Source organism: Chiloscyllium plagiosum, unplaced genomic scaffold (assembly GCF_037043375.1).
Source record: "Chiloscyllium plagiosum isolate Xiang-an unplaced genomic scaffold, Cpla_swu_hap1 HiC_scaffold_30, whole genome shotgun sequence".
In the NCBI taxonomy this organism is placed as follows: domain Eukaryota; kingdom Metazoa; phylum Chordata; class Chondrichthyes; order Orectolobiformes; family Hemiscylliidae; genus Chiloscyllium; species Chiloscyllium plagiosum.
Window position 1 is genome coordinate 15,611,485 of NW_028270168.1, and position 9,121 is coordinate 15,620,605.

Sequence of the window (9,121 nt, forward strand, 5' to 3'; positions counted from 1 at the left end):
GACCGACTACGGTGGTATCATCAGCGAACTTGTAAATGGCATTAGTCTGGTATTTGGCAACGCAGTTATGGGTCTACAGTGAGTACTGTAGGGGGCTGGGTATACACCCCTGGGGGGGGCTCCAGTGTTGCGTGTTAGTGAGGATGAAATATTGTCCCCAATCTTCACTGATGTGGCCTGTGAGTCAGGAAACTGAGGATCCAGTTGCAGAGAGTGGGGCTTAGTCCAAGATCACTAAGTTTAGTAATCAGTCTTGAGGGAATAATAGTGTTGAAGGCTGAACTGTAGTCAATGAGTAGGATTATTACATAGCTGTTCTTAGTGTCAAGATGTTCTAGGGAGGAGTGAAGGGCAAGTGATATGGCATCTGACGTAGATCTGTTGGTCCAATAGGCAAATTGGAGTGGGTCAAGAACAGTGAGGAGGCTAGAGCTGATTAATGTCATGACCAGCCTTTCAAAGCACTTCATGACTACACGAAGTTAGGGACACTGGGCGGTAGTCATTGAGACATGCTGCATGAGCCTTCTTGGACACAGGGATGATGTTGGCCCTCTTGAAACAGGCAGGGACAGTGGTCTGATGCAGGGAGAGGTTGAAGATGTCCGAGAAGACCTTTGCCAGTTGATCTGCGCATGCCCTGAGTGCACGGCCTGGTACTCCGTCTGGTCCCATCGCTTTCCCAACAATCACATATTAGACTCTTAATTACACATATTTATTAAATTCAAATTCCACCACTTGCCATGGTAGGATTTGAAGCCAGGTCCCTGGAACATTACCTGGGTCTCTGGATTAACAGTCCAACAATAACAGCACCAGGCCATCATCTCCCTTATGTTAAATACCAATTGACAGTGGTTTGTTATTAGGCTAGCTATTCATTCCAGATTTTGTTTCAGTGAATTCAATTTCAAGTTGGTATTGATGTGACTTAAACCCAGAAGCTTAGCCTGGGGTCTGAGCTTACTGAGGTAAAAACAATGACTGCAGATGCTGGAAACCAGATTCTGGATTAGTGGTACTGGAAGAGCACAGCAGTTCAGGCAGCATCCAAGGAGCAGCGAAATCGACATTTTGGGAAAAAGCCCTACTGGCCCAGTGACATTAGCACTAGACTCTATTACCTAACAACATAGGGCAAGGTAAGATTTGATGGGAGCGACTGTCTATGAGAAGGGAGTCACTTGTACACTTGTATCCTCTTCTGGCAGTTTGAGTGGTTTGGCAGAGACCTTAGCAATGGTCTCCTCTGATTTGGCACAGTGAGTCTGAGGAAGAGTTAAAATCCCCCTTTTCAGAACAAACATCATACGAATCCATTTAAATATGGTCTGAAACATACCCTGACCGTGGGAAGAAGCAACTACATAATACATCACTAGATGTGCCTGGACTGCTTATCGTTAATGCATTTCTGTTGTAATGCTTACGCGCGTTACGATGAGAACATAAAATATTCATTCCAGAATTGGAGGCTATCCACGTCTTCTGTTGCCTTTTTTTTTTAAATAAAATGACCAGTTATATTTGTGCACCTGGTTGTTTTTAAGAGTCAGGTTTTGCCCACTACTGCCCCAATGAGTTAACTCTATGCTTTATTATCCAATGGTGCGATAACAACTGTAGGATCATTCAGGTCTGAGTACTTTAGCTGGCTACCAGAATGTGATCTCCCGCCCTCTGTTGTGAGGTTTCTGTTGGTTTCACAGACCCGCTGAGCTGTAAAAGAAAGTTGTGATAAATTGAACCAGGTGCAGTTACAAAATTCCAATTGCTTTAATCCATTTGTGCATCTAATCAATAACAGGCCTCTCTTAACGCAAAGGATTCCGTCCAACACACGCACACACACACACAAATTGACAGGTGTGAGGAGATGGATAGGCTGGGATAATCACTGGCAGTGTGTGTATTGTGTGTTTTTAAATCTCTCTTTAGTACCAGGTTACCTGAAGGTTTATTTGAAACCACAAGCTTTTGTAACACTGCTCCTTTGTCAGGTGATGTGTAACTTCTGACCTTGTCCACTCCAGTCCCAACGTTTGCACCCCCACATCAAGGTTACCTCAAGACACTGCTTTGTTGCTTGGTGCAGGCATTCAACTGTGGAAGATCTTGCAGCTGTAATGAATCCCAATCTCTCTCAAAATCTTCACAGTAAGACTGGCTCATTCACAGTGAAGATGAGTTATTTCTCTCAAAGTGTTTATTTGTTTGAATTTTCAGACGTGCTGCCTGAACCACTGGCCCAGCTGAGATCAACTAACTTACCTGGGTGACACATTGCTGTTCAACAACAGATGTGATCTCTAATAAATTATACTCGCTCACTTCCAGAGCCCAGAGGCTAATGCTTCCATCAATACAAAAGGAGTAAACTCAGATGATACAGACACAACAGAAAGTTTCCGTGCTCTGAATCCTGATTTCAGTGGTTCGCATAATTAATTCAGAGTTATACATGCTCGGAGCATCACTTCATCTGTTCATCCAATTAATTCTGTAATAATGAAGAGAATTATATTAATGTGTGTTAACAGGCACCACGTAGTACAACACTGAATCCTGTATCCCCTGCATGTTCCTTGCTCCATTCAGCTAAGTAACCAGTTTGAAAAGTACCACAAGGTTCTGGCACCCTTAATAATTCCCAAATTAAAATGATCATTCCACTGTCAGTAATGTGTTTTTACTACTGTGTAACCTACCTGCCCATTCTGCCCGAGTGCCTCTAGATTCAACATTGATTCAAACAATACAACTGCAGTGAATATTCTCAGAATAAACCTTACATCTGCTGAATGCAATAAATATTAACATGCCTTATGGAAGCAAAATTTGCGTTTGTGTATCTTTTCCCTAGGATTGGATTTCAAGACTAGGGGCATATTTTTAAGGTAAGGCATGTGGGGCAAATATTTTACGCAGAGGGTGGTTTGCATGTGGAATGAACTTATTGGATGTGAGCACAATTACAATATTTAAGAGACACTTAGGAAAGTACATAGAGTCACAGAGCTGTACAACATGTAAACAGATCCTTTGGTTCAACTTATTCATGCTGACCAGATATTCTGAACTGACCTAATCCCATTTTTCAACATTTGGCCCATATCCCTCTAAACCCTTCCTATTCATATACCCATCCAGATGCCTTTTTAATGCTGTAATTGTACCAGCTTCCACCACTTCCTCTGGCAGCTCATTCCACAATCACTCCATCCTCTGTGTGAAAACATTGCCCCTCAGGTCCCTTTTAAATCTTTCCCCTCTCACCTTAAATCTATGCCCTCTAGTTCTGGACTCCCGCACCCCAGGGAAAGGACCGTGTCTATCTACTCTATCCATGCCCCTCACGATCTTATAAACCTCTATAAGGTCACCCCTCAGCCTCCGACAGTCCAGAGAAAATAGCCCCAGCCTATTCAGCTTCTCCCTATACCGCAAACCCTCCAACCCTGGCAACATCCTTATAAATCTTTTCTGCAGCCTTTCAAGTTTCACAACATCCTTCTTATAGCAGGGAGACCAGAATTGAACGCAATATTCCACAACTGGCCTAACCCATGTCCTGTACAGCTGCAATATGACCTCCCAACTCCTATATTCAATATAGTGGCCAATAAAAGCTAGTGTACAAATGCCTTCTTCACTATCCTGTCTACCTGAAACTCCACTTTCAAGGAGCTATGAACCTGCACTCCAAGGTCTCTTTGTTCAGCAACACTCCCCAGGACCTTACCATTAAGTGTATAAGTCCTGCTCTGATTTGCCTTTCCAAAATGCAGCACCTCACATTTATCTAAAGTAAACTCCATTTACCACTCCTAGGCCCCTTGGCCCAGCTGCTTAAGATCCCATTGTAATCTGAGGTAACCTTCTTCGCTGTCCACTACACCTCCAATTTTGGTGTCATCTCCAAACTTACTAACTATACCTTCTATGTTCACATCCAAATCATTTATATAAATGATGAAAAGCAGTGGACCCAGCACTGATGGTGGTGGCACACCACTGGTCACAGGCCTCAGTCTGAAAAGCTACCCTCCACCACCACCCTCTGTCTTCTAACTTCGAGCCAGCTCTACATGAATAAGAAAAGTTTGGAAGGAGATGGGCCAGGAGCAGGCAGATGGGACTAGTTTAGTTTGGGATTAATGTTTGGCATGGACTGGTTGGACTGAAGTGATTGTTTCCGTGCTGTAGGACTCTATGAGAAGGAGCAGGCCATTTGGGACTGAGATGAGGAGAAATGTCTTCACCCAGAGAGTGGTGAGCCTGTGGAATTCTCTGGCACAGAAAATGGTTGAGGCAAAAACATTGAATATTTTCAACGAGGACTTTGATTTGGTTCTTATGACTGAGGATATGGGCAGAAAGCAGGAACAGGAGATTGAATTGGATGATCAGTGTGTTTATAAACAGTTTTAATCAACTCGGTCACATTATGCCACATTTTGAGAGAAGGTGGGACATGAACCCACTCGGTCTGTCCTAGACGTAGGGGCACTACCACTGTGCCACATGAGGTCCTGGCATAATTATATTAAATGACAGAACAGGCTGAAAGGGCCGAATGGCCTACTCCTCTTATTTTCTATGTGAGATCTCCCCTGACAATTCAGTGGGTTACCCAATAATAACTTACTTTGCGTTCTCAAATTAAAATGTCACAATCATTTGACAACAGGTAATATTGAAAATGCAAACCCTGATGTTTCGAGTAATTTGGGAGACACTGTAAGTGAAAGCAAGTTTGGATATATATTAGAAAAGGAGAAACTTACAGAGTTTTGGAACAGATTTAAAGTGGAAGACATGAAAGTTTGGCCTGGAAGAACAGTGGAAGGCTGAGTTGGACAGATCTTTAACCTACAAGGGAGAGTCAAGGTTTGGAGAGGGGCACATAGACTGGAATGTGAAGTTAACATGACTTGTCCAATGTGTGCAGGAGGGTTTCCTGACACAATATGTAGATAGGCCAACAAGAGGTGAGGCCATACTGGGTTTGGTTCTGGGTAATGAACCAGGCCAGGTGTTAGATTTAGAGGTAGGTGAGCACTTTGGGGACAGTGACCACAATTCGGTGACTTTTACTCTAGTGATGGAGAGGGATAAGTGTGCACTACAGGGCAAGAGTTATAGCTGGGGGCAGGGAAATTATGATGCGGTGAGGCATGACTTAGGATGTGTGGCTTGGAAAAGTAAGCTTCAAGGCAAGGGCGTAATTGATATGTGGAGCTTGTTCAAGGAGCAACTATTGAGTGTCCTTGAGAAGTATGTACCTGTCAGGCAGGGAGGAAAGGGTCGTGTGAGGGAGCCGTGGTTTAATAAGGAATTGGAATCCCTTGTTAAATGGAAGAGGGCGGCCTATGTAAAGATGAGGCGTGAAGGTTCAATTGGGGCGATTGAGAGTTATAAGGTAGCCAGGAAGGACCTGAAGAGAGAGCTAAGAGCAGCAAGGAGGGGACATGAAAGGTCCTTAGTTGGTAGGATTAGGGAAAACCCTAAGGCTTTCTATAGGTATGTCAGGAATAAAAGAATGACTAGGGTAGGAATAGGTCCAGTCAAGGATAGTAGTGGGAAGTTGCGTGTGGAGGCTGAAGAGATTGGGGAGACACTGAATGAATACTTTTCGTCAGTATTCAATCAGGAACAGGACATTGTTGTCAATGTGAGTACTGAGTCACAATTAAGTAGAATGGATGGCTTTGAGGTATGTAGAGGAGAGGTGTTGGAAAGTCTGGAAAGGGTGAAAATAGATAAGTCCCCTGGGCCTGATGGCATTTATCCTAGGATTCTCTGGGAAGCAAGTGAGGAGATTGCAGAGACATTGGCCTTGATTTTTATGTCCTCGTTGTCCACAGGAGTAGTGCCAGAAGATTGGAGGCTAGCAAATGTGGTTCCCTTGTTCAAGAAGAGGAGTAGGGATAACCCTAGTAACTATAGGCCGGTGAGTCTCACTTCTGTTGTGGGCAAAATCTTAGAGAGAATTGTAAGGGATAGGATTTATGAACATCTGGATAGGAATAATGTGATCAAGGATAGTCAGCATGGTTTTGTGAAGGGCAGGTCGTGCCTCACAAACCTTATTGAATTCTTTGAGAAGGTGACTAAGGAGGTGGATGAGGGGAAAGCGGTAGATATGGTGTATATGGATTTTAGTAAGGCGTTTGATAAGGTTCCCCATGGTAGACTACTGCAAAAGATATGGAGGTATAGCATTGAGGGGGAGTTGGAGGTTTGGATTAGGAGTTGGCTGGCTGGAAGAAGACAGAGGGTAGTAGTTGATGGCAAAGGTTCATCTTGGAGTGCCGTCACTAGCGGTGTTCCGCAAGGATCTGTTTTGGGACCATTGCTGTTTGTCATTTTTATAAATGACCTGGAGGATGGGTTAGAAGGTTGGGTGAGCAAGTTTGCGGATGATACGAAAGTTGGAGGAGTTGTAGACAGTGAGGAAGGATATAGCAGGTTACAGCGGGATATAGATAAGCTGCAGAACTGGGCAGAAAGGTGGCAAATGGAGTTCAATGTAGGTAAGTGTGAGGTGATTCACTTTGGTAAGAGTAATAAAAATATGGGGTACTGGGCTAATGGTCGGATACTTGGTAGTGTGGATGAGCAGAGGGATCTTGGTGTCCAAGTACACAGATCTTTGAAAGTTGCCACCCAGGTAAATAGTGCAGTGAAGAAGGCATATGGCGTACTGGCTTTTATTGGTAGAGGAATTGAGTTCCGGAGTACTGAGGTCGTGTTGCAGTTGTATAAGACTCTGGTGCGGCCGCATCTGGAGTATTGTGTGCAGTTTTGGTCGCCATATTATAGGAAGGATGTGGAGGCACTGGAACGGGTGCAGAGGAGGTTTACCAGAATGTTGCCTGGTATGGTAGAAAGATCATGTGAGGAAAGGCTGAGGCACTTGGGGTTGTTTTCATTGGAGAAAAGAAGGTTTAGGGGTGACTTGATAGAGGTGTACAAGATGATTAGGGGTTTAGATAGGGTCGACAGTGAGAATCTTTTTCCACGTATGGAGTCAGCTATTACAAGGGGGCATAGCTTTAAATTAAGGGGGGGTAGGTATAGGACAGATCTTAGGGGTAGGTTCTTTACTCAGCGAGTCGTGAGTTCATGGAATGCCCTGCCAGTAGCAGTGGTGGACTCTCCCTCATTATGGGCATTTAAGCGGGCATTGGATAGGCATATGGAGGATAGTGGGCTAGTGTAGGTTAGGTGGGCTTGGATCGGCGCAACATCGAGGGCCGAAGGGCCTGTACTGCGCTGTATTCTTCTATGTTCTATGTTCTATGACAATCAGATAAGCCATTATACTGAACAGCAAGTCAGGTGCAATGGGCTGAATGGCCCAGTTCAGTCCAACTTCTTATGTTCTTCGTTCGAAATACTTGCATAAGCTCAATGGATGAGCTTATGTTAATATTTATTGCATTCTACTGATGTATGCTTTATTCTGAGAATATTCACAGCAGTTGTCTTGTATGAGCCAAAATTGGATCTAGTGGGGTACTCTGCCAGAAACTATGGGAATTTAGGCTACACAGCAGTAAAAGCCCATCCCTGATCGTGGAATGATCATCTTAAGTCTGGAATTATTAAGGGTGTCAGAACTTTGTTGTACTTTACAAACTGGTTACTAGGCTGAATGGAGCAAGGAACATGCAGGGAATACAGGATACCACTTGATGCCTGTAGTATGATTTCATCCATTTCATTTACTCACCCTTGAACACTCCCCATCATTCACTGTTTCCCAGCTAATCTACAGCGGTTGGCTTCTTCCTGTCCTTGACCAACATCTAGGTGATGAAAGGTAGCCTGTGGCAAGTCATTCTTTGGGTTTATCTCTTGTCCAGTACCACAGAATTGTTATAGTACAGAAGGAGACTCTCCAAATGAAGATTGTGATTTAGTGCCATTTTGCCCCCTGTCCTTGCATGTTGGTTCAACTGAAATGCCCTCTTGACTGGCTGATTAAAACAGTCTCCACCACACTCCTAGGCAATGCACCCCTGCCGCTAGCTCCTGTTCCCCTTCATAGAAGAGGATCAGAGGGCACAGATTTAAAATGTGTAAAAGTGGCAAGTGCAGAGTGAGAAAGCTTCTTCTCACCTCACTTTCGCTTCTTTTGCACATTTTAAATCTGTGCCGTCTCATTTTCAATTCTTTTACAAACGAGAACAACTTCTCCCTATATGCGCTGTCCAGACCCCTCATGGTTTTGAAATCTTCTTAAGAGATCTCCTCTTCACGTGCTCTTCTTTCTCTGCTTGATGTCTCCCTTAATGGCCTGACCAAGATTAAGATCTTGCTCTGGGGAGTTGTGGATAATCTTAATCACACCACACTTACTTCTGTAAACCATTGATCAATAGTCCGCCATTCTATTCCTCAACTGCAGTCAATATTTGCTTCCTACATGTTTTGCTTGAGGTGCTTGACCCATGACATTTAATAAAACTCCTCGTCCCTTTGTGCCTGAAATTTCTTTAAGGAACTTGCAGCACATTAACATAGGAGCAGGACCGGGCTGTCCAGTCCTTTGAGCTTTCTGTGCCAGTCAATAAGATTGTAGCTGAGCTGGTTGAGGCTTCAACTCCACTTTCTTGTCTTTTCCCCTCCACCCCCTCACAACCCTTGACTCCCTCATGTATCAAAAATCTAATTGAGCCTTCAGTAAATTCAATGACTCCACTCTTTCCTAACGAACAGAGATCTACAGACACACAACCCTCAGAGTAGAATGCCCTTCTCATCTCCATTTTCTAAGAGAACCCTCTTATTTTTAAATGCGTCGCCTAGTTCCAGAAACTTCTTCCCGGTGCCCACACTGTCAAGTCCCCTCCGCATTTTAATAAGATTTCTACCAGGATAATCCTGTATATGTGTGAGACATGTTTGTAGTAAGTTGAGAGTGTTGCTGGAAAGGCGCAGGTCAGGCAGCATCCAAGGAGCAGGAAAAATCAACGTTTCAGGCATAGGCCCTTCATCAGGCAGGATGAAAGGCTTGTGCCCGAAACGTTGATTCTCCTGCCCCTCAGATGCTGCCTGACCTGCTGCGCTTTTCCAGCACCACACTCTCAACTCTGATCTCTAACATCTG